A 27,497-nucleotide genomic window follows, 5' to 3' on the forward strand; every position below is an offset into this window, starting at 1 on the left:
AGTGATTTCTTCAGATTCTCTGAAACTTTTGATGATATTACTGAAGGTAGATGGTGAATTCCCTAAATTCCTTGCAATAGCTGGTTGAGAAATGTTGTTCTCAAACGGTTCGACAATTTGCTCACGCATTTGTTCACAAAGCGGTGACCCTCGCCCCATCCTTGTTTGTGAATGACTGAGCATTTCATGGAAGCTGCTTTTATACCCAATCATGGCACCCACCTGTTCCCAATTAGCCTGTTCACCTGTGGGATGTTCCACATAAGTGTTTGATGAGCGTTCCTCAACTTTCTCAGTCTTCTTTGCCACTTGTGCCAGCTTTTTTGAAATACGTTGCAGGCATCAAATTCCAAATGAGCTAATGTTTGCAAAAAATAACTACGTTTTCCAGTTCGAACGTTAAGTATCTTGTCTTTGCAGTCTATTCAATTGAATATAGGTTGAAAAGGATTTGCAAATCATTGGATTCTGTTTTTATTTACCATTTACACAACATGCCAACTTCACTGGTTTTGGGGTTTGTATATAAAAAACGTTTTATCAAACGCATTTTGATTATGTGGCAATGCATATTGATATCGTTTTATCGGCCCAGCCCTACCCTTACCTCTACTCCTTATTGACGTATTGGCATAAGCCACTATTACTAGTGCCTGGTAGAATCTGGGGCCGTACTTATCAAGCTTCTTAGAATTACTCCTAAGAAGTCTGCTAAGAGTTGACTTAAGAGTAAATAAATTCTTCGCTGAAAGCTGCACTTAAAAGTTAGTTACCAAGCGTCTTACTCACACTTTCAGCGAAGTGTAGGACTGAATCTTAAGTGTCACACTCAGAGCTGAATTACGACATTACTATGTGCCGTAAACGGAATTTTAGGTGACGTCATTTCTGTGTCCATAGAAATGACCAATCACGGAAGGGAATCCGTTGTCTAAGAATAAAGAAATATCTTGGAAATATTTAAGTGGACAATGGGAGTGTATATTTTGACAATAAACTACAAAATAATACAAAACAAACTAGTCCCCGCCGGCACTCACGCTACCGCTCCCTCTCTTCTATCGCCCACACACTCACTGACGTCACTCACCTCACGGCCACACACATACGCTACTGTCATAACATTTTCTTTCCAATTCATTAATTAGGCAACTAATTTGAAACTGGTGTGGGTGGCTCTATATATACTAGCCCACTGCAGACACATGCAGAAATCAACAAGGAATAGAAAAGTATTAAATCTGTGACAAAAATAATATCCGCTCTGTCTAAACGATACCGTTTGATCAGCTGCTCGTCATCAAAAAAACAAAAAACATTGTTCCGTTCCCTGAACGTTCGCGCACGTCTCTCTCGCCTCAGTGCCATCCCCTGCTGGCAACTCCTAACCACTTAAGACACCTCTGAAGGTCTCTTAAATATCGTGGAGAGTAGGAGTGATTCTTAGACTTAAGAACGTTGATAAAAAGCTTTTATTCTTAAGTTTGAGAGTAGGACTAAATTTCGCAAATTCTCAGGACTTAAGTGTAAAATGGCACTCTAAGAAGCTTGGTAAGTACGGCCCCTGGTATTTGTAGTATTAGCACTTAGTCTCCTCTTGGTTAAAGTGTTTAAAAGTTGCGGTTTTAGTGTAGTATGTAACACAGTAGGGTGCTGAGGGATCGGGGAGGAAATTAGTTATTGTATCCGAAGTGGCATAATTTGCAAAGTGTGGACTTTCTGATGTATCTGATGACATTTAGTGGGCATTATGTCTGAGCATGCAAATCCTATTGAATATGCACGCCGTGTGGCCTATGGAAACATATGGAAATATCATCACACACACCCACACCCACACACACCCACACACACCCACTCGCAAGATCCATGGCTCCGGAGCTTCTATAGAGCTTGAGTCATCTTCTCAGGGAGCGTTAGTAAAATAAAATGAATTCTGAAGGCAACAAAAAGCGCATTTTTCCGTGAAGGTGCACTTTTATTATTGGATGCTGTGGTTTTTGTGTGTTTCTCGGGTGAGAAAGAAGTTAATAGTGGAACGTAAAACTGAGACTTAGCCGTATTGTACTGAGCAGCCAAGTATATTTACCTACTATCAGTTCTATGGTTATCATCACATTATGAGTCAGTTTTTGAGCTCTCATCTGCTTTGGAAGCATATATTCTACCCAAAATGTCAAGCCTCTATACGAAGCACTTCATTTGTTGTACAACTGAACCAAATTCACATTAAGAATAGAAACTAGACTTTGTGGTTGCATGTGTTCGTCCGAGGTCTGATTGAGAGCTTCGTCACATGATGGTTTCACGTCGTGCCTTCATTCTGCTGACCGAAGGCGATTCATATCTGACCTTTTAAGACTGTCGATACCATACATCAATCCTGCTGTCAACACACATACACGGCAACGCAAGTAAGCCACAAGAAAATTGTCCAGGCGTAGTGGTAACGTCGTGCTCTGAGGCGGCATGAGTGCTGCCGGCACTGGGGGAGCCGCGGTTCAAAGAGGGGAAACGCGCTGAAATGAGCTGAATAATAGGAAATCAAATAGTGTATGTCCTTCGCTATGTGGTAGGTTCCTGCGGACGTTATCTCCTTTTGTTGTTGACTCTTTTTTTCAATACGGTGTAAATGTGGAAATGCGTTTTGTTGGTGTGGCACCGAACGGAGATGTTGACATGCAGAGTTTCAAACACTCTTCATTCTCTAGCGCAGGGGTGGGCAATTAATTTTCACCGGGGGCCGCATAAGCAACCCGAGCACTGCTGGAGGGCCACACGACAATATTTCAATTACATTTTGCTCAATATTATTTTTGATATACCGTAAGATAAATAATAATGATGATACTAATAATAATAATTAATAATAATAATAATAATTTACTTCAACCTAACTTTACTTTATACAAAAGCAGATTGCTTTTGATGGTCACTTTATCCTGCATTATCCAACATTTTTCCCCATCAGATTTGGACAACCATCTGTTGTTAAAAATAGTTTTTAATCATATTTATTTTATATTGTTTTTTATATTGGTTTTATATGTAATTGTTTTTTTTCCTTTTTATTCAGTCATTGGTGGAGCTAAGGATAATATTTGAATATTGTTTTTAATATTGTTGTGCAGCACTTTGGAAACATTTTGTTGTTTAAATGTGCTATATAAATAAAGTGGATTGGATTGTAACACCTGCCAGCTTGTCCCATTTCAGTCCTAACCTGTCCAAACACGCATTTACCTATGTGAACAAGTCATTACCTGTGGTTGTCTCTTTAATTGACTGCATGGCTGCCAGCTACTCCGTGATTTGAAAGTCTGCAGTTATCCCACGTAAGAAGAAGAGCAGCTGGAGGTGTCACGTACATCAGAGCTCTCATCCAAAGTTAGCGAAAAACAGTCCATGTCTCCGGGCATTATCAGCGCAACAAAGTCCAATAAGCACTCCTTAATAAACTCTCCGTCAGAAAACGCCTTACTTTTTCTGGCGCTTTTGTGAGAAATTACAAAACTTGTCCTGACAGCTGCATCTCTGGGGGTGTGAAATATGGCACAAAGTCCTTGCTGGCTTTGCAGTTTTACCATCAACGCATCAGCCTCCCTTGCGCGCGCTTCATCAGACACATTCCGGTATTTTCCCTCGTGTTTCTTCGTGTAGTGGCGATTAAAATGATATTCTTTAAACACAGCAAGCTGTGTACCACAAATTAAGCACACGGCTTTACCATTAATTTATGTAAAGAAATACTTGGCAGTCCATGTCTTGTTGGAAACACGCCATTCCTCATCAACTTTTCTCTTTTTAGCGTCTCATCACTTGTCTCTATGCACCTTCACTCACAGGTTCCCCCCGGACATACGGCATAAATAACACATTTCAAAATAAAAGCAGCACAGTTGTATTGCGCGCACGACATAGATGTTTTTCAAACTTTATTTTGTAATTTGTGATTGCGCCGTTCAATTCACTCACAACCGCACACGCGCATACGTCCACACGGAAGTAATACAAATAACGCTTTTCAAAACAAAAGCAGCACCGTTGTATTGCACACTCGACATAGATACTTTTTGAAATGTATTTTGTAATTTATGATTGGCCTCACGCGGGCCGGACAGGGATGCGCAAAGGGCCGGATGCCGTACAATGCCCAGGTCTGCTCTAGCGGGTGACTTTTCAAATGATGCTACATATTAGCAGTAATGCTACTTTTTTGTAGAAATGTTTTTTCCTCACACTTGACAAATTACGGTTGTCTGTTCGACATATTCCCGCTTGAAGCCAAACCACCGCCAGACGATGGACCCCCCGCTGTTTTTCTTGGGAGTTAATTCTTTCTTCATTTGTTACCAGATTCGCACCTTCTTTCTCTCGTACTACCACAGCTAACGTTACCCATGTTGCTACCTCTCTGCTCCGCGAGGGCGTATACGTATGTGACGTATGTAAGAAGGTGCGCTTGTTTAAGTCTCTGTGAGGAGAGACAATAAAGAGTGAGAAACGCCTGTAATAATAATAATAATAATAATAGATTGTATTTGTAAAAAGCACTTTACATTGAGTAAACAACCTCAAAGTGTATTAAAAAAATAAAAATAAAAAGACTAGAACAGCCAAATAGCTAAAACTAGTATGCATATATCTAAAAAAAGGCTTTTTTTTTTTTAAAAAGAAGGGTTTTTAAGCCTTTTTTAAAAGCATCCACAGTCTGTGGTGCCCTCAGGGGGTCAGGGAGAGCTTTCCACAGACGGGGAGCGGCATTGTTCGTAGCTTTATCCTCAGAGGTTGGAGGAGGTTAGCCTGTCCGGAGCGGAGGTGTAGTGTGGAGGATTTGGGGCTGAGTAGTTCTTTGTTGAGGTAGAGGGGGGCATTTCCATGGAGGCACTGGTGGGTTAGTAGGGAGACTTTGAATTCAACCCTGAGTGGAACAGGAAGCCAGTGAAGGGATTTGAGAGTTGGTGTGATATGGTCATATTTCATGTAGTGTAATGCCCGCAGCTAAAAGCAACTGCGTGAGAACGTATACTCCAATATCACGATATAGTCATTTTCTATATCGCACAGATATATCGAGTATATCGATATATCGCCCAGCCCTACGCCTATAATGACATTATTTTGTGTATCCACACCAAAATATTGGTATGGGGACAACCCTACTTTTGTATAATATTGACAATTGTGAAACACTGCTGGCGTTTACGCTACAAAATTGGCACTCATCATTACCTCTGATTGCTTGGAGGCCTTTTTTTTTCTTTTTTTTCTTCCCTACAGCGAAAGCCAGGTGTTGCAGCCTTGACAAAGTGACTATTGTTCCGCAGCCAAGTGAGCCACGTCAAAAACAGGGAAGAACGCCGCCCGCGCACTAACGTGGACGTCCACATGAGTACTCGCAATACGTCCTTCACACACGTGTAGTGCGTACCTGTGTGTCCAACAGGTAGCTCGGCTGGTGGGGGGAAAACAACAAAAACAGCACAGAGGGCACGTTGATTAGCATTTCTGTTCATCCCAGCGGGTAAGAAATGTGTCAGCGCACAAAGCAGCGGGACAAATATTGCACACGGTGCTACAAACAATCATTGCCAACGCAGCAGCGCCGTCGTCGTCGTCGTCCTCACACCTTTTTCCCAGAACCGATGCTGCCGGCCCCCGAAGTTCCCACCCCTGCTGCCTTGTGTCTTTTTCTCTCTCTCTCTCTCTCTCTCTGCATTCTGACTCATCAATTCTCCGCAAGACCATTTCTTTTTTTTTTTTTTGTGCGTGCATGTGTGTGTGTGTGTACTCGTTGGTCCTTACACAATAGCGCTGTAAGCACACACACACAAAACGAGAAAAAAAAGCACGACATGTTCCGTCTTGGCTTTATGGCAATTATTGAGCGACAGAGCTCAGAAAAAGCCCTTAGACGGTGATTTGGAAGATTCAGTACAGCAAAAAAAAAAAAATAAGTAAAATACTTTGAGGCCAAATAAATATCACTTCCCACCAGCCCTGGTTGCAGACTAGAGGCGTAAAAACAACATACTGTGGGCGACAGTGTTGGGACTAACGCGTTACAAAGTAACACGTTACTGTAACGCCGTTAGTTTCGGCGGTAACTAGTAGTCTAACGCGTTATTTTTTATATTCAGTAACTCCGTTACCGTTACTACATGATGCGTTACTGCGTTATTTTACGTTCTGATCGATCTGAGTGTGTTTTATTGGAGCGCTGCGGTGTCGTCCTTCTGAATCTCTTGTGTCACAAACCGGAGGCGCGCTCTGTGTGTGTGGGTGTGGGTGTGGGTGTGGGTGTGGGTGTGGGTGTGGGTGTGGGGAGGGGAGGGGAGGGGGGTGTGAGCAATACAACGTAAACCGTCGGCCAACCAAAAAGTAACCACAGAACACTATGCGGTATTAAAGGCCTACTGAAATGATTTTTTTAAATTTAAACGGGGATAGCAGATCTATTCTATGTGTCATACTTGATCATTTCGCGATATTGCCATATTTTTGCTGAAAGGATTTAGTATAGAACAACGACGATAAATATTGCAACTTTTGGTATCTGATAAAAAAAAGGCTTGCACCTACCGGAAGTAGCGTGACGTAGTCAGTTGAACATATACGCAAAGTTCCCTATTGTTTACAATGATGGCCGCATGAAGTGAGAGAGATTCGGACCGAGAAAGCGACAATTTCCCCATTAATTTGAGCGAGGATGAAAGATTTGTGGATGAGTAAAGTGCAAGTGAAGGACTAGTGGGGAGTTGAAGCTATTCAGATAGGGAAGATGCTGTGAGAGCCGGGGGTGACCTGATATTCAGCTGGGAATGACTACAACAGTAAATAAACACAAGACATATATATACTCTATTAGCCACAACACAACCAGGCTTATATTTAATATGCCACAAATTAATCCTGCATAAAAACACCTGCGTGTTTGTTATGCTAGCTCCTAGCTCCTCTGCTAGCTCCTAGCTCCATAGAACACGCCAATACAATTCAAACACCTGATCAACACACACAATCACTCAGCCCAAAAGACCGTTCACCTAACCCAGGGGTCGGCAACCCGCGGCTCCGGAGCCGCATGCGGCTCTTTGACCACTCTGATGCGGCTCAGCTACATACTTGCCGACCCCCCCGATTTTCCCAGGAGACTTATGGATCTCAGTGTCTCTCATAAATAACTCCGAGGGAAATAATAATCCTATTTAGACTATAAATACTAGATAAAGGGCGTGCCCTGATTGCACTGCAGTAATTGTCCTCTATAGCATTTACATACAGCGTGCCAGTCCAGCCGCATGTTGCATGTTGTTATTAATCGCACACACAGGAGACAGCAAAGCATACTTACTCATCAGCCACACAGCTTACACTGACGGTAGCCGTATCAAACAACTTTAACATTGTTACGTTACAAATATGCGCCACACTGTGAACCCACACCAAAAAAGAATGAAAAACACATTTCTGGAGAACATCTGCACTGTAACACAACATAAACACAACACAACCATTACCCAGAATCCCATGCAGTCCTAACTCTTCCGGTCTAGATTATACACCCCGCTACCACAACCCCCCCACACATCAACCCCCCCGCCCCTCTCCTTGCGTTGGTTGAGCGGAAGAGTTAGTGCTGCATGGGATTCTGGGTATTGGTACCGTCAGTGTAAGATGTGTATTGGTACCGTCAGTGTCAGATGTGTATTGGGACCGTCAGTGTAAGATGTGTGGTTGCTGAACTAGTACGGAAGAGTTAGTGCTGCATGGGATTCTGGGTATTGGCACCGTCAGTGTAAGATGTGTGGTTGCTGAGGTAGTACGCCTTGCTGTCACTTACGTTTGGTCAAGCAGGTACACTGTTAGGGCAGACTGTAGAGGGCGGTGTCATCACGCTCTGATATTCGGGAGTCTCCCGGGTATAAATGAGAGGATTGGCAAGTATGACGCTATCAAGCGCCATTCATTCAAAACTCGCGGGCTGCACTAACATCAAATGTCCACATTAAAGTGTGTGCCGGTGCGTGTGTCGGAGACCCCTGGTTAATATAGCACAAAGCATTTAAGCTCTGTATGCAGTGTTTTTCATTTTAAATTGTAAATTTTTTTTGTGGCTCCCATCACTTTGTTTAATTTGTGAAACTTGCCAAAATGGCTCTTTGAGTGGTAAAGGTTGCCGACCCCTGACCTAACCCAAGGTTCATAAAGCTTATATATTTTAAAAAAGTTACGTACATACGCAAAAAAAAGTTGCGCACATACGGTCAAGCGATCAAATGTTTAGAAGCCAAAGCTGCATACTCACAGTAGCACGTCTGCGTCTTTGTCATCCAAATCAAAGTAATCCTGGTAAGAGTCTGTGTTGTCCCAGTTCTCTACAGGCGTCTGTGTATCGAAGTCAAAAGTCCTCCTGGTTAGAGTCTCTGTTATCCGAGTTCTTCCATCTTGACTGCATCTTTCGGGAATGTAAACAAAGAAGCGCCGGCTGTGTACTGTTGTGGCTGACTACGTTCGAAAAATACGTCCATTTCGCACCGACAACTTTCTTCTTTGCTTGCTCAGCTTCCTTCTCCATAATGCAATGAACATGATTGCAACAGATTCACGAACACAGATGTCCAGAATACTGTGGAATTATGAAATGAAAACAGAGCTTTTTCGTATTGGCTTCAATGTGGAAGGCATACCCGTGTTCCCCGGGCTACGTCACGCGCATACGTCATCCTCAGAGGCGTTTCGAACCGGAAGTTTAGCGGCAAATTTAAAATGTCACTTTATAAGTTAACCCGGCCGTATTGGCATGTGTTATAATGTTATGATTTCATCATTGATATATAAACTATCTGACTGCGTGGTCGGTAGTAGTGGGTTTCAGTAGGCCTTTAAAGGCCTACTGAAATGAAATTTGTTTATTTAAACGGGGATAGAAGATCCATTCTATGTGTCATACTTGATCATTTTGCGATATTGCCATATTTTTGCTGAAAGGATTTAGTAGAGAACATCGACGATAAAGTTCGCAACTTTTGGTCGCTGTTTAAAAAAAAGCCTTGCCTGTACCGGAAGTAGCGTGACGTCGCAGGTTGAAAGACTCCTCACATTTCCCCATTGTTTTCAATGATGGCCGTCAGCAACGAGAGCGATTCGGACCGAGAAAGCGACGATTTCCCCATTAATTTGAGCCAGGATGAAAGATTCGTGGATGAGGAACGTGAGAGTGAAGGATTAGAGTGCAGTGCAGGACGTATCTTTTTTCGCTCTGACCGTAACTTAGGTAAAAGGGCTCATTGGATTCCACACTCTCTCCTTTTTCTATTGTGGATCACGGATTTGTATTTTAAACCACCTCGGATACTATATCCTCTTGAAAATGAGAGTCGAGAATGCGAAATGGACATTCACAGTGACTTTTATCTCCACGACAATACATCGGCGAAGCACTTTAGCTACGGAGCTAACGTGATAGCATCGTGCTTAAATGCAGATAGAAACAAAAGAAATAAGCCCCTGACTGGAAGGATAGACAGAAGATCAACAATACTACCAAACTCTGGACCTGTAACCACACGGTTAATGCTGTACCGCCTGGCGAAGACTAGCAATGCTGTTGCTAACAACGCCATTGAAGCTAACTTAGCTACGAGACCTCGACAGAGCTATGCTAAAAACATTAGCTCTCCACCTACGCCAGCTCTCATCTGCTCATCACGACCCGTGCTCACCTGCGTTCCAGCGATCGACGGCGCGACGAAGGACTTCACCCGATCATCGATGCGGTCGGCGGCCCGTAGACGGAGGAAGTCAAGGTGAGGAAAGCTGTACTCACGGTAGCACGTCTGCTATCCAACTCAAAGTCCTCCTGGTTGTGTTGCTGCAGCCAGCCGCTAATACACCGATCCCACCTACAGCTTTCTTCTTTGCTGTCTCCATTGTTAATTGAACAAATTGCAAAAGATTCACCAACACAGATGTCCAGAATACTGTGGAATTTTGCGATGAAAACAGAGCTGTTTGTATTGGGATACAATGGTGTCCTAATACGTCCGCTTCAACCCTTGACGTCACGCGCAAACGTCATCATACATACACGTTTTCAGCCGGAAGTTTCCCGGGAAATTTAAAATTGCACTTTATAAGTTAATCCGGCCGTATTGGCATGTGTTGCAATGTTAAGATTTCATCATTGATATATAAACTATCAGACTGCGTGGTCGGTAGTAGTGGCTTTCAGTAGGCCTTTAATGGGAGCTTTAAAAAAAAAAAGAAGTAACTAAATAGTTACTTTTCACAGTAACGCATTACTTTTTGGTGTAAGTAACTGAGTTAGTAACTGAGTTACTTTTGAAATAAAGTAACTAGTACCTGTAACTAGTTACTGGTTTTCAGTAACTAACCCAACACTGGTGGGCGAGATCCGGAAGCTACAACTACGCGGTTTTATTTTTACTAAACGTGTCAAACAGGATGTAAAAAAATAGATTTGGAGAATTGGATTTGTTTTATGGTGAATTAGCTGTAATTATTTGCTTGCTTACTGTACAACTGTCATGATGGCGCCTGTTAAAGGCCTACTGAAATGATTTTTTTTAATTTAAACGGGAATAGCAGATCCATTCTATGTGTCATACTTGATCATTTCGCGATATTGCCATATTTTTGCTGAAAGGATTTAGTAGAGAAAATCGACGATAAAGTTCGCAACTTTTGCTCGCTGATAGAAAAAAGCCTTGCCTGTACCGGAAGTAGCGTGACGTCACAGGAGCTAGTATTCCTCACAATTCCCCGTTGTTTACAATGGAGCGAGAGAGATTCGGACCGAGAAAGTGATGATTACCCCATTAATTTGAGCGAGGATGAAAGATTCGTAGATGAGGAACGTTACAGTGAAGGACTTGAGAGACAGTGATGGACGTATCTTTTTTCGCTCTGACCGTAACTTAGGTACAAGCTGGCTCATTGGATTCCACACTCTCCTTTTTTTATTGTGGATCACAGATTTGTATTTTAAACCACCTCGGATACTATATCCTCTTGAAAATGAGAGTCGAGAACGCGAAATGGACATTCAGTGCCTTTTATCTCCACGACAATACATCGGCGAAATGCTTTAGCTACGAGCTAACGTGATAGCATCGTGCTTTAACTGCATATAGAAACAAAAAAATAAACCCCTGACTGGAAGGATAGATAGAAAATCAACAATACTATTAAACCATGGACATGTAAATACACGGTTAATGCTTTCCAGGCTGGCGAAGGTTAACAATGCTGTGCTAACGACGCCATTGAAGCTAACTTAGCAACTTAGCAACGGGACCTCACAGAGCTATGCTAAAAACATTAGCTCTCCACCTACGCCAGCCAGCCCTCATCTACTCATCAACACCCGTGCTCACCTGCGTTCCAGCGATCGGCAGAAGGACGAAGGACTTCACCCGATGCATTTGGCGGCCCGGAGACGTAGGAAGTCAAGGTGAGGTCAGCGGCTAGCGCGGCTAGCGCGGCTAGCGCTCCAACAAAGTCCTCCTGGTTGTGTTGCTGTAGTCCGCTGCTAATACACCGATCCCACCTACAACTGTCTTCTTTGCAGCCTTCATGGTTCATTAAACAAATTGCAAAAGATGTCCAGAATACTGTGGAATTATGAAATGAAAACAGAGCTTTTTGTATAGGATTCTACGGGTACCATAACTTCCGTTACTCTGACTTCGTCACGCGCATACGTCATCATACCGCGACGTTTCAGCCGGATATTTCCCGGGAAGTTTTAAATGTCACTTTATAAGTTAACCCGGCCGTATTGGCATGTGTTGCAATGTTAAGATTTCATCATTGATATATAAACTATCAGACTGCGTGGTCGGTAGTAGTGGGTTTCAGTAGGCCTTTAAAGCCCCACTTAAGAACTTTCAGTTTTGGTTGATTTTGGCGGCGCCAGTGTACCCAAGCGGTAGTGTTTTGCAAGAAGAAGACCACATTTACCATGATGACTAGCGCATAGAGCGTCAAACTGACATGATGTCCGCTGTAATATTGGCACGAATATTACGTCTATGCAGATGTTAAATAGCAGAGTAGTGTTGTCCCGATACCAATAAAAGTCAAAAAGAGTGTCATACTTTGTGACTTCTTCTGGATGCAACAACAACACATTAAGCGCACCGAGATGTTAAGTACACAATATCAGTTCAACTGCAAACTGTTGTTTTATTTCATACAATCATTTCTTCATACATTTCAAGCACAAAGTCTGCTCGCCAGTGTTCAGGCTCCTTCCTCGCCAAAAACGGACCAATCACACCTTTGCGATTGGGATTTTTGGGAGGTGCACGTAAGACTTACGGGAAGCTACGCAGAAGGAGGGGACAAGACGTGAGTTACGTGACGCGAGAGTATACACCAGGCGTCTCAAACTCACTTTAGTTCAGGGGCTGCTGGAGGAAAATCTATTCCCATGTAGGCCGGACTGATAAAATCATGGCACGATAACTTAAAAATACAACAACAACAACTTCAGATTGTTTTCTCAGATAGTTTTCCTAAATAGAACAAGCACATTCCAGTGTTTCCCATAAACTGCCAAGATACCTGTGGCGTTGGGGGCGTGGCTATGGGCGTGGTCACCATGACATCATCGAGTAATTTGAATAATTTACTACAATGATATGATTTTCTCTAAAAAGGCTCAAAAAATGTATACTTACTAATTAATAATAACAGTTTTGTTTTAAACGTCCATCCATCCATCCATCCATCCATTTTACAATATAATTACAACACTTTATGTACATATTTATATACAGATTTGAACAATAAGTTATTCACTGAAATATATTTATTAATTGTGGTTCTTACAAAAAAATATATCTTATAAAAATATAAAAGCTAAAATGTCTCTTAAAGCTCTGCCCCTTTAATTAGTGCATACTAAATAATTTAACTTTAGCCTACTACTACAACCATATTATTTACCAGCAACATAAAGTGAAACAGAGGCAGAGGTGTCCTGCCACAGTCAGTAACAAATTAACAGAAAACAGTAGTGGTGGTAGATAGACACAAAGCTTCATCAAACATCTGATCCACTGAACAAAGAGCTCCAAAAATCTTGATCCTACACTTCTCTTTTATAAAGTAAATCTGAACAGCCGATATGGGCATCTACATCAACTATATGATTTGCCTGAGAAACTGGACAGGACAAAAAATAAAAAATAAATAAAAAAATCTATTTGTGGCGGCCTTAATTATTTCGTGGCGGGCCGCCACAAATAAATGAATGTGTGGGAAACACTGCATTCTAAAAATGTACATTGAGCAAATAATCCTCTTGACAAAACACTTCAAGTTAGTTGAAAATTTTGAGGAAAAAATTGTTACAGCTGCAAAAACACAATGAACTTAGTGTATCTACACAGCAATTAAACTGTAAGTAACAGTCTATCTCGGATTGAATACAATAAATAGAGCAAACGTTTTTTAGGTCTCCAATACCTCATTTGTCATTTCCACATATTAATCCTGTGCTAACTCAACACACCGTACAAACTGAGGTAAAAACTGTTATACAACTCACTATTCAAGAGGGTTGAGTTACTCCCTGCTTACTCGGCATCACTGTGTATTGGTAGAAAAGTAAAAGCTCAGCAATGCATGAACTATTTCAACAAAACCAAAAGGTATGAACTTCAGAGACTGACAGTATTGCAGTAAATCACACACTTTTCACTTTCTTGAAATTTCCGCAGAAGACAAACAATTTCACAGAACCATGTCGAGGTGCAGTGTCTCATGCAGTAAGTGGGGCTACCAATTATTTATTGCACTCCTGAAATCTGGCATCTCTTAGCTTTCACAAGTGCATCAATATCACGTGTCACATCTTGAGTGGCAGACAATTTCGGGATGTCACTCAAGTGCTTGTGCGAGAGAGCCTTGTACGGAGCTTTGTTTTTATTGATGCTCGTTATAGAGGAAACTTGCTCACAAACATATGTGGTTTCCCATTCACTTCCATGAATAAATAGGAGGACGATTGTTTTTCTTGGAACACTCAGTGCTCTGTGCCCACTTGGAAATGAGGGTGCCAAATCACAATGTGTTCGAAGTAGAAGACATAAAATGGGAGCAGTCGCAGCCCCACTTTACTGTGCAGCTCCTGCTTAGTCGGCTCCGTATAAACCAGGGGTGTCAAACGTAAGGCCCGCGAACAGGTTTTATCCGGCCCGCGGGATTGATTGATTGATTGAGACTTTTATTAGTAGGTTGCACAGTGAAGTACATATTCCGTACAATTGACCACTAAATGGTAACACCCGAATAAGTTTTTCAACTTGTTTAAGTCGGGGTCCAGTTAAATTGATTCATGATACAGATATATACTATCATATATACTATCATCATAATACAGTCATCACACAAGATAATCACATTGAATTATTTACATTAATTACAATCAGGGGTGTGGAGGGGGGAGGGGGGGTAGGATATGGACAGCAAGTAGTGGACATAGAGAGAGAGATCAGAAGGCATAAGAAAAAGTATCTGCATTTGATTGTTTACATTTGATTATTAGCAATCCGGGGAGGGTGTTAGTTTAGGGTTGTAGCTGCCTGGAGGTGAACTTTTATTGCGGTTTTGAAGGAGGATAGAGATGCCCTTTCTTTTATACCTGTTGGGAGCGCATTCCACATTGATGTGGCATAGAAAGAGAATGAGTTAAGACCTTTGTTAGTTCGGAATCTGGGTTTAACGTGGTTAGTGGAGCTCCCCCTGGTGTTGTGGTTATGGCGGTCATTTACGTTAAGGAAGTAGTTTGACATGTACTTCGGTATCAGGGAGATGTAGTGGATTTTATAGACTAGGCTCAGTGCAAGTTGTTTAACTGGATGAGTTTGCTAAGTATTAAAACGAGCCGAAATTTTTGAATGAAAGAAACTGCTGTTCTAAATGTGTCCACTACATGTCGCAATAGCAATTATTTGTATCTATGGAGATTTTGCGACATATGTAAAAAAAATAAACCACATGTTAGTAAATCAGTCGAGGAAACCAATCAAACTACATAAATACCATCTTGTAATTTGATTTTTATATTATTTTTATATCTTGATAGATTGAACATTAACACCAATGAGTTGACTGATGAACAGTATCACATAATTTATTCAGAAAGTATAAATAACGACAAATAAAAGGTAGAATACCATAAAACACAACATGTAAGTGTAAAAAAACAACAACGTTATGATTTGTGCATTTTCAGAATGTGCTTGTTCTATTTTTAAACAAAGAAAACAATCTGAAGTTGTCCTTATTTTGAAGTTATCGTGCCATGATTTTACTAGTCCGGACTACTTGGGAGTAGATTTTTCTCCATGTGGCCCCCCATCTAAAATGAGTTTGACACCCCTGGTATAAACCATTTGCTTGCCGAATAGAATTGCTATTGCGACATCCAGTGGACGTATTGAGAACAGCAGTTTCTTTCATTTCAAAATGCAGCTAATTTTTACACTTAGCAAACTCATTCTGTGGGCCGGATTAAACCCGTCCGCGGGCCCGAACCCATTTTTGACATCCCTGCTTTAGACTGTCGGCCTGTGAGGGCTTTGGAACGGGAGAGGCGCTCACGGCAGCACCCGCCACTGCTCGATGAGGGCAGTAACCGTAGCGTGCTTTCACCTCAGAGACTCCAAACCACAAGAGACGTCTCCAAGACACAAGAAAACCCTCCAATAAAACCGGCAACAGTCGCTGGATTCCTCGCTAGTAGCTCTTAACGAAAAAAAAAGTCGCCAAGAGGATTTGGAACGTTTCGCCAAGTCGGCTGGATGACGTGATGACGTAACAGTCGATGACGGCCATGACGCTTTAAAAATGCAATGAAAAGCAAAACAAACTAAATTAGTGACTTCTTGAGGGAATTGCGTGTGAATGCTCCAATGCTGACATTGAACTGAAATTCTGGATTTTTTTTTATAATTGTTGAAGTAGAGCACACAATTCCCAAACAGGCTAAATGTTTTGAAGTTGGAACCGTTTGAATCAGATGAAAAATGTGGGAGTTGTGGAACTTTGAAGAATGTTCCACTGATTTCAATGAGAATTTCCCCAAAATTTGGGAATTTCGCGATATTGCCCTATTTTTGCTGAAAGGATTTAGTATAGAACATTGACGATAAAGTTTGCAACTTTTGGTCGCTGATAAAAAAGCCTTGCCTGTACCGGAAGTAGCAGACGATATGCGCGTGACGTCCCCGGTTGTGGAGCTCCTCACATCTGCACGATGTTTACAATCATGGCCACCAGCAGCGAGAGCGATTCGGACCGAGAAAGCGACGATTTCCCCATTAATTTGAGCGAGGATGAAAGATACGTGGATGAGGAAAGTGAGAGTGAAGGACTAGAGGGCAGTGGGAGCGATTCAGATAGGGAAGAAAAAAGAGCCGCATCCGCCACTGATGCCGTAGTCGTACTGGCCATGATCTGATCTATTGTCTGTACATGTACAAATGTACAATACTTTATATTATTGTCTATTGTAATCTATTGATAGTATTAACACTATTGACACTAATGTCAGTAAATGTACGATACTTTATACTGCAGAAGAACTTGACTAGAACTTGAAGCAATAATTATATGTAGACTATTTTATTGTTAATTTATTTCATTCTTCATGGAGTAGTCTATGACTATGTCTGTGAGTATGACTATGGAAACTGGAAATCAAGATCCTTACCCTCTGTTGAAAATAGTTGGCCCCGCACCTTTCTTCAGCACCAGTCGACGGGTGGTGGCGATGCCCATCCCTGCCCTTCGCAAGGGACCCTCTTCGAAACACGATCTTTCGAAATGATCGCTGCATAATACACTGTACTTTGTGTGTGTGATCCAATCCAACCGTGTTCGCTTGACCTCTCTGTTCCATAGTAAAGCTTGACTGTCATCTTTCGGGAATGTAAACAATGAAACACCGGCTGTGTTTGTGTTGCTGCAGCCGGCCGCAATACACCGCTTCCCACCTACAGCTTTCTTCTTTGCTGTCTCCATTGTTCATTGAACAAATTGCAAAAGATTCACCAACACAGATGTCCAGAATACTGTGGAATTTTGCGATGAAAACAGACGACTTAATAGCTGACCACCATGCTGTCCCAAAATGTCCACTACAATCCGTGACGTCACGCGCAGGCGTCATCATACCGAAACGTTTTCAGCAGGATATTTCGGCGCAAAATTTAAAATTGCACTTTACTAATCTAACCCGGCCGTATTGGCATGTGTTGCAATGTTAACATTTCATCATGGATATATAAACTATCAGACTGCGTGGTCGGTAGTAGTGGGTTTCAGTAGGCCTTTAAGTAGTGCGTACTCTATCCCTTTTTGTGGGGACATTGTTGATTGTCATGTCATGTACAGATGTACTTTGTGGACGCCGTCTCCGCTCCACACGCTGTAAGTTTTTGCTGTCGTCCAGCATTCTGTTTTTGTTTACTTTGTAGCCAGTTCAGTTTTACTTTTGTTTTGCATAGCCATCCCTATGCTTCAGTGCCTTTTCCTAGTGGGACTTGTCTTTTGTTCATTTCTGGTTTAAGCGTTACATACCAAAAAAGGTTGAAAAACACTGCACTAGACAACGGCACATTATTATAGATATTGATTTGCAAAAAATATTTTTTGGACCAATTAGGTAAAGTTGCATAATTTCCCACAGCACACCAGACAATGTCTCACGACGCGGCACAGTGGTTGAAAAACACTGTCGTAGAGCATAAACATAAACGCCCCCATAGATATATCCCAGTCACGGCCACCAGGGGGATGACGTGTGGGCGGTGTGGTTAAGGAGGAACGATCCCCTCTGGCACAAAACGTTGAAAGCTTCAAAATCAGTACAAGATACAAGACACTTTATATGTCATCGCACCCAAAAAGTACAACGGAACGTGTTCACAGTCAAGCTGTCCAAAGAAACAAAGACAAACATGAAAAGAGGGTAGACAAGACCGGAAGGCTGATGGGTCGCCACAAGTAAGGTGCCCCGTAAAAAAAAATAGGAAAATGAAAAAGAGTGAAAAAAAAAGCCAATCCCAAACTATGCTCCTGTCAAGGTAGCAGTGTGGGACTAGGAAAAAAAACTCAGCAAACATAAGCACATATGAGCACACATTACGACAGAGAAAACTTGAGATTTGCAACGAGGGTGGTACGGCATGCTGCCGAGGGCGAATTGGGGAGGGGGTTTATATGTGTGCATATCTGTATAGTAATCCATGAATGTGTGAAAGTCCATATAATAAAGGGAAAACAAGAGAGGAGGAGGGAGAAGAAAAAAAAAGGCAAAACCCAAACTATACCTTTCTAACGAACACAGTGTGGGCTTAAGGAAAAATATATATTATAAAATTAATAGTGGTCATTATTTAAATGTATATTTCGGAATTGGCTGCCGTTTTGAAGGACCTAATGCACAAGAAAAAAAAACACCCTCCAAATATTTTCTATGTGACAGGAGCGTCCTGCTGTAAGCGAGATGCAGGTAGAAATAAGATTTATCGGCAAAACCAGGGTTGAAGCAGTGGCCACAGGTGTGCCAACGAGTGGGTGGAAAAGGAAGTAAACAAAGATCCAAAATGGAACTGAGGCAAATGCAAAACTTACTGATACGGAATTCACCGATAGCCGGACGAGGGGACACACGCAGGGCAGAACCAGCGGAGACGGCGCTGAATGGTGAACCCTGCTGATTGCCAATCAGGAACAGGTGAGGAACCGGCGCTCTGAGCAGACAGGAAGTAGAAACCAGGCATGAGACACAGGAAGTCAATCTCAGGAACATAAGAGCAGAGACAGGAAGTAGAAGCAAAACACTCCAACCGTGTCGCCGGATCAGAATCACAATCAGAAATACTTTATTAATCCCAGAGGGGAAAGTTAAGTTAAAGTTAAAGTACCAATGATTGTCACACAGAAATTTGTCCTCTGCATTTGACCCATCCCCTCGTTCACCCCCTGGGAGATGAGGCGAGCAGTGGGCAGCAGCGGTATCGAGCCCAGGAATAATTTTTGGTGATTTAACCCCCAATTCCAACCCTTGATGCTGAGTGCCAAGCAGGGAGGTAATGGGTCCCATTTTTATAGTTTTTGGTATGACTCGGCCGGGGTTTGAACTCACAATCTACCAATTTCAGGGCAGACACTCTAACCACTAGGCCACTGAGTAGGAAATTAAGATTTTCAGCACAATCCCATTCAAGATCAGACAAACATTACAAGGCGACAGGTCTGCCAACTTCCGGCACCCCTTACAAAAAAGATTAGAAACAGGTAAACGATGGGGGGTGAGAAAAAAAAATTCAGTCTAAGACTCAGGCCAAGGGAAAAAAACCTCATTGCCATCCATAGCACACATAAGAATGTGTGTAAGAGGGAAACATCCCAAATTTCAAAGGACATTAAAAGAGCAGAGCTGATGTAACAAGCCATTTCAACATACAGCTACAAAATTAAAAACAATAACAAAAAACAACAACATATCCACTGTGCTGGCATCTGCGGCGTTCCATGTCATCGTCTGCTGGGGTGGGGGGAGCATGGCCAGAGACAGGAGCAGACCCAACAAAGCAACCAAGAGAGCCGACTCCACCCTCGGCCGTCCACTAACTCTCGGCGAGTGTCCAGTCCACATGGATGAGCGAGGATGCGTCTAAGGCAGTGGTTCTTAACCTTGTTGGAGGCACCGAACCCCACCAGTTTCATATGCGCATTCACCGAACCCGAACCGTAATCATACAATTATGTTATTATATTAAAGAAATACTAATAAAGATATATTTTACAAACAAAGTTACAGGAATGTACACATAATCCAATGTTTACATCTCATTGTGCAACATGTGAATGTTTTAGTGGGAACTAAATGCGATATCCGAAAGGGATATTATTTCCAAAGCAGGACCCCCACCAAGACATATAATACCAGTACACAGCTCATGAAAACAATATGTTATAGTCATTGTAAGTGGGTCAAAACACTTATATTACAAAATAATCTCATGGAAATGACTGCTGTCATTTGATTACAACAATAAAACATTGGACTTGTTATTTAATCAGGTTTGGGACCGGTGTGCTGCAGGTGTGACCACAGTGCATGTGCACGTCTGACGTCGCTCACATGTGCGCTGCCGAATGCTCAAGGAGTTTTTGCGTTTGCTCACACATATGGAAAATTAGAGGGAACATTGTTTGTGGGTATCCATAATACGCCGACAGGGAGAAGTTTTTATTTACACGATGAGTCGGGCGTGTCTTGACCTCCGCGGCGGAGGCTCTGCCGAACCCTTGAGGCCGACTCACTGAACCCATAGGGTTCGGTCGAACCCAGGTTAAGAACCAGTGGTCTAAAGAGACCGATCATGACAACTGCTGTTTTTAAGAACCTCCTGCATAAAGAAAAAGACTAGCAAACAATGTTCTGTTAACAATGTTAAATAATTATAGTGATTATTGTTATGATGATTTAATTTTTTTAAATTTTATTTTTGTCTTCTTGTCATTTTCTGTTATGCTATTTTGAATTGTCTTGTGTAGGAACTGAGCTCTAAAAATAAACGTGCCTTACTTTACTGCAAAAAAACAAAAATAAAAACACTAATCAAAGATGGTCCGGTTCATTCCATTTCCAATTCTGAAACACAAATCCAAAAAACAAATATAAGGCCGTTTTTCGATTTTTATTATACACTACCGTTCAAAAGTTTGGGGTCACATTGAAATGTGCTTATTTTTGAAGGAAAAGCACTGTACTTTTCAATGAAGATAACTTTAAACTAGTCTTAACTTTAAAGAAATACACTCTATACATTGCTAATGTGGTAAATGACTATTCCAGCTGCAAATGTCTGATTTTTGGTGCAATATCTACATAGGTGTATAGAGGCCCATTTCCAGCAACTATCACTCCAGTGTTCTAATGGTACAATGTGTTTGCTCATTGGCTCAGAAAGCTAACTGATGATTAGAAAACCCTTGTGCAATCATGTTCACACATCTGAAAACAGTTTAGCTCGTTACAGAAGCTACAAAACTGACCTTCCTTTGAGCAGATTGAGTTTCTGGAGCATCACATTTGTGGGGTCAATTAAACGCTCAAAGTGGCCAGAAAAAGAGAACTTTCATCTGAAACTCGACAGTCTATTATTGTTCTTAGAAATGAAGGCTATTCCACAAAATTGTTTGGGTGACCCCAAACTTTTGAACGGTAGTGTATATGGCAGTTTTAAAAAACAAACAAAAAATGGTTGATTTTCATTAAAATATTGCCATAAAATTTGATTTTGTGCGGTTTTCATTTTATGGATTTTTATTTTTCCAGATGAACACAAAATTCCAATTTATGTTAATCCCAAATGCAAAAATGCATGGTTATCTGTGTGACGACAAATTGAACCGGAAGCAGCATTTTAGCTTTTCCTTCGTGTTTAGCATGTTTTTAGTATAACGGTAACATCTTTGTTCAGCAGGAGTCCTAATGACGTTTTAAAAAAAGTCTCATTAAATAGTTGTCCAACTTTTGTTTCAGATATGAAAATGGTCTAAAATGTGTTTTTTGATTCGCATTAGAGAATTCGAAGTAGAATGAATGGAAGGTACACGGACCAAAGATCCTCTCTATGGCAACGGTACGCTGCTGTTTTTGAGAAACGATTGCATAAAAAAATGCTAGTCCAAAGATCCTCTATATGGCAGGAGTGTTTTGCTCTTTTAAAGGACCTATCGCAAAAAGTAAAAAAACAAACACAAATCCAAGGTTCTTGTAGCACTATGCTGCAAAAACACTAGCCAAAGATCATTAATATGAGAGGAACATGTGAATCAAAGAAACAATCACCCTTACCTAAACATGACTTGTTTTAATTGCCTAAATGAGACACTTCATGCATCCACTGTTAAAAAGTCCCTGGTCCTCACAAGTAGGATCCTATAAAATGTAGACCAATGTTCAGGGAGTACAGAATGCAGGCGAACGGGTGTTGTGTGTTTGAGGTGTGGGTCGGTGTGCAGGAAGACGACACACACTAACGATTGTGTCGGTGTCTGCCTGGAAGACATGAATGGCGCTTTGTGCGAGGATGAAGACATGGGGAGAAGCTTCTATATAACTCGCCGCTCTATTCAGCGTAGAACTCAAACGAAACGTGAACACTGAGGCGCTTCGCCGTGGAGAAGCTCAGGTTCGAGCAAGGTCAAAAAACAAAAACCGAAAAAAACCAAAAAAAAAAACCACCCACGGACTGAGTGACATTTGAAATCACAGCAAATTTCCGGGGCTTTTCTTTTGTTTGATAAACGCTGCATTGATTGCCGCTAAAATCAAGTCTTCTTTTATTCCCAGGCTTATACAGCTGCTACTCAAATGTTTCCATGCAAAGACTCACAGTCAAATTACATGTTTGATTATTCATTCAAAATTGTACTGAAATACAGAGGAACAAGTAGAGTGACATTTTCAGCTCAGTTTTTATTTGCAATATCTAGGTTTTTTATTATTTGAAGTTTTTTCTTTGAAAATTATTTATATTTGTATTTATTTACTGTATTATACATGTATTTATTTACATTCAGTTAAAATGTTTTACGATTTTTTAAATTATTTTGTGGAGGTTTATATTTTTATTTATTCACTGCTTCAATATGAAATGTATTCTTTTATGTATTTGCTGTTTTTATTTTACAAAAATTTATTTGCTGTAGTTTTACATTGTTTTGTATTGATTTTATATGTATTTACTGTTATTTATTTACAATTTAATATATATATTTTTTTATTTACTGTATTTTTATTTTATGTTTATTTAATTACTGTTTTTTTAACGTTCATAATTTTTAGGTATTTATTTTCAATTCAAATCGTTTTAATTAAAATTTATTTATTTTTTGATTAACCTCAGTTTTATCCAAAGTTCTGTTTTGAAGCAAAATTGGCCGTGATCACAGACTATTTAACAATGTGCGCGTTAAGCCTTAACCTGGATATGACTAATCTTCATTAATTTATGATTACGCAATCATTTTGTTGTGCATTTGTTAGTGGATAATTACTTTTTATTATTATAATTTTTTAAATGTATTTATTCTAAACTGTATTTATTTATTTACAATGTTTAATTGCATTTAAATATTTGAAATTGTGCACAGAATACATTTTTTTGCCAAAGTGATGAAAAAAAATCGGTAATGAAACATGTCCAGTCTCGTCAGCGCAGTAAGGTTTTAATGATAATATTATAATACAATAAAAACGGAATGTACACTGGAAACTTCGATGACCTATTATCTCCACACCGTTAGTATAGTGGCTGACTTATTTCTTAAAACGTAAAAACTTAAAAAAAACATAAAAGATTGCCTGTACATGCATTGACTAAAGCAGGCAGCCCGTGGCCCGCAAGATCAGTTTGCTAAGTATAAAAATTAGCTGCATTTTTTAAAATGAAATAAACTGCTGTTCTAAATGTGTTCACTAGATGTCGCAATAGCAACTCAAGTGTAACCCACGTCACACATGACATTGTTTAAGAATGACGTGCCAGCTGACTTTAAGCACTCTTGAGTAAAAAAATACTTTTTGTGTTTGCAAGATTTAAAAAAGCATATGTTTCGAGTAAAACTCCCATGATGTATTATTTCAGGCATTATTAGCCATTTTTCATGTGTAGTTTAGGAGTTATGTTTAAATAACTGTCATATTGAGTGTGACAGTATACTGTCAGTGAGTAAAACCTAATTTTTGTATTTGCAAACCTTACAAAAACAACTGATTCTAGTAAAACTCACATGGATTCAATATTACAGGGATTTTTAAAAATGTTGCATGTTTGGTTTAGGAATTATGTTGGAATACATTTGTATTGCTTTTTTCCGCATTATCTCAGGATTTTAAGAACATTACTGTCATATTGAGAAAAAAAACTACTTTTTGTGTTTGCAAGCCTTAAAAAAGCATATGTTTCGAGTAAAACTCACAAGGATGCATTATTTCAGGCATTATTAGCCATTTTTCACGTGTAGTTTAGGAGTTATGTTTAAATAACTGTCATATTGAGTGTGGCAGTTATACTGTCATATTATTGTATATATTATATTATTTATCATTATTATTGTCCATTGTGAGCGAACTGTGGTGCTGAATTTCCCCCAGGGATCAATAAAGTACTTTCTATTCTATTCTATTCTATTCTATACTCCAATCAGCAGAGGTGCAAGCAATCAGCTGCTTCTGTTGTGGCAGGCAGCAGATGGCAGCATCGACACACATTATCTTCTTTCATTGTAAATAATCCACTCAACGGATAACATAACGAAACGGTAAGATGCAAAGACTTAAGTCAACTTGACCATCATCTTTTTTTAGTTAAAGTTCCATGCGTTTGCAATTGGTTGAATGCACGATGCGCATCCTGAACTCCATTGTAAAAATGTGTGTTTCTACATTTATTGTGTTTGTTCTATGGTTGTACAGTATATCGGTACTAGTATAGTATCGCGGCATTAATGAATCAAAAAGGGTACTATACTCTGTTTAAAAATTCCTGGTACGCCATATTATTATTTTTTTACAGGCATGATGGTGCGTCGTCGTCACATCGTGACATTTCTGTTTTAACGAGCAGAGGAGCATGTTCGGCAGCGCACAATCACGGAGTACTTACAAACAGACCAGGTGTGTAGACAGAAAAGGGAGAATGCACGCATTTTGGCTTAAAAACTAAAGATAAAGGTGAAGTTACAACACTGAAAGTAAGAGGTGCTTTAAGACATGGCTAGCTAGTTAGCGGCTAATGCCCATCCGCAATCGATAGTGTTTTAGCTACTTCTAAATCACTAATCCTCGCCTCCATGGCGACAAATAAAGTGAGTTTCTTACAAGTATCATCCCTGCAGGACGAGGAATAGCTAAACATGCTTCACTACACACCTAGGAGGATACAATAGCTCACCGGCTTCACAATGTAAACAAATGCCATGGGTGGATGTACACCTGACATCCACTGTAATGATACCAAGTACAAGAGTGTATATTGTTAAGTTGTCTAGTATGTCCACTATTTTATTTAAGGACAAAATTGTTCCTCGATCGCAATAAGAAACAGATGTTTAATGTACCCTAAGATTTTTTGTTAAAATAAAGCCAATAATGCCATATTTGTGGTCACCTTTATTTAAAAAAGTATCGAAATACATTTTGGTACCGGTACCGGCACCAAAATATTGGTATCGAGACAACCCTAGTTTGTTCTATTTCTATTTTTTAAGTCTACTATGTTAACATTGGTTCAGGTAGCAGTTATGTTACTACATTGATTTCGACAATGGTGTCATTTTGACAATTGTTCTGTTTATATCATGATTGTGATATTTGAATGATGATGAATGAATGTGTTGTGGCAGTTGCGGATTTCACCAATGCAGCGGTTTGAGGAAACACTCTTTTCCAAACGTTTTAATGGTAAACTGCCAAACAGGAAGTGCTTAAAGTTTAATGGCTTAAGTTCATTGTGTTCTTTATGGGTGTTTTGAAACGGCACCAATTTTTTTTCCTCAGAATTTTCAACTAACTTGAAGTGTTTCGCCAGGAGCATTATTTGTAATATGTACATTTTCAGAATGTGATTGGTTTTTTTTTTGTGTACAAAGTAATACAAAGAAAACGATCTGAAGTTGTCTTAATTTTTTATAAGTTTTAATGCCATGATTTTACCCGTCCGGCTAGCGTGGGAATAGATTTTCCTCCATGCAGCCCCTGAGTTTGACACCCCTGGACTAAAGGGTTTTTAAGATAGTTAAAAGTTATATTTACGAATCAATTTGTAGTATTTGTGAAATCAAGTTCCACTTTCACAGTACTTACATAAAAAATTAAGATATAACTGTATTAAAACCTTCCACTACATTAGTTTTGGACCGTTCCTGCGACGGCAGAATTACCCAGCTCCCATAAACACATCATTTTCCCTTACCTACTTATTAGACAGGCTGCCCAAATATGGTCATAAGTATTTTATAGAGCAGGGGCCAGCAAACCGCGGCTCTAGAGCCGCATGCGGCTCTTGAGAGCCGCCCTAGTGGCTCCCTGGACCTCTTTCAGAGATGTGTAAAAATGGAAAAAGATGAAGAAAAAAAAATAATAATTTTGTTTTAATATATTTTCTGTAGGAGAACAAACACGACACAAACCTTCCTAATTGATAGAAATCGCACTGTTTATGTTATACATACTTCACTGATGAGAATATTTGGCAAGCACCGTTTTGTCCTAATTTCAGCGACCCTTGAACTCATCGTAGTTTGTTTACATGTACAACTTTCTCCGATGCTGCCGCAGAAAGACGTGTTTTATGCCACTCCTTCTTTGTCTCATTTTGTCCACCAAACGTTTATTGTTGTGCGGGAATCCACAAAGGTGAGCTTTGTTGATTTTATTGATTTGCTGGAGCGCTTATCAGGCATATTTTGGCCAATCCATGACTGCAAGCTAATCCATGCTAACATGCTATTTAGGCTAGCTGTATGTACATATTGCATCATTATGCCTCGTTTGTAGGTACCGTATTTCCTTGAATTGGCGCCGGGAATATGGTATTCGCATGCCTCGAATTACAGCCGGGTCACACTCGTTTCGCAAAATAATTAGCGCATGCTTGGCACTTCCGCCGGGTCAAATATGAGTCATTAAATGACTCCCGCCTCCTGGTGGTAGAGGGCGCTAGTGATCCTTCTTGCGACTGCTGGTACTGCAGAAGAGTGCTGCAGAAGAAGACAACCGGCAGCGCAGCCATTGTTTGCTTGGACTTTTACCATGGAGGATTACATATCTAAAATAAAACAGTTTTCTAAACTGGACTTTCAATCGAAGCAGGAGGTAATACTTAAAAGGAAGATCTCCATCGAGACAGAGAGACTTTTAAAACTGAAGAAAGATAAGGAAGACTTCTATATCGATGCTTTTCTTCAAAAGGAGCTGGCATGGACTCATTTATACCTAAAGGTAAGACAATAATAACGTTTTTTTTTATTAAATGTGCTTTTCATGATAAGGTAAGCGCCGGAGTGAGAAGAGGTTTTAAAATAATTAGCGCATGCTTGGCCATCTCGCAGGCTTCTGGTAAGCGCCGGAGTGACAGGAGGTTTTAAATTAATTAGCGCCCCTGCGGCTATTCAAGGAAATACGGTATGTTTGAGCTCATTTAATTTCCTTTACTAATGTCCTCTGTGTATTTCATTTATATTTGTATGTCTCATGACACGTTATCTGTATGTAATATTGGCTGCATTTGTCATCGTTGTTTGTGTGCCATGTTGTTCCAGACCACAGGAAACGTTACCCAGCTTGCTAAGATTGGAATAAATCCATTAGAAGAAGACAGCCTGTTGTTTCCTTGAACTTGGACACACACCTTTGGCCATTCTGAGACATTTCCAAT

The 27,497-nt window shown here is 40.4% G+C and overlaps 1 protein-coding gene and 1 long non-coding RNA gene across 2 annotated transcripts in view; one reads left to right on the forward strand and one right to left on the reverse strand.

Moving 5' to 3' along the window:
* LOC133651053 (uncharacterized) overlaps window positions 1-18,807 on the reverse strand; it is an 88,396-nt gene extending 69,589 nt beyond the window's left edge. Inside the window, exon 1 of the long non-coding RNA XR_009826365.1 lies at window positions 18,673-18,807. This is a non-coding gene — a long non-coding RNA (uncharacterized LOC133651053). The remainder of the gene's footprint in view (window positions 1-18,672) is intronic.
* The window catches only part of doc2b (double C2-like domains, beta), a 302,553-nt gene that overhangs the window by 41,356 nt on the left and 233,700 nt on the right, over window positions 1-27,497 (forward strand).

This window comes from Entelurus aequoreus, linkage group LG05 (genome assembly GCF_033978785.1).
Source record: "Entelurus aequoreus isolate RoL-2023_Sb linkage group LG05, RoL_Eaeq_v1.1, whole genome shotgun sequence".
NCBI classification, from domain to species: Eukaryota; Metazoa; Chordata; class Actinopteri; order Syngnathiformes; family Syngnathidae; genus Entelurus; species Entelurus aequoreus.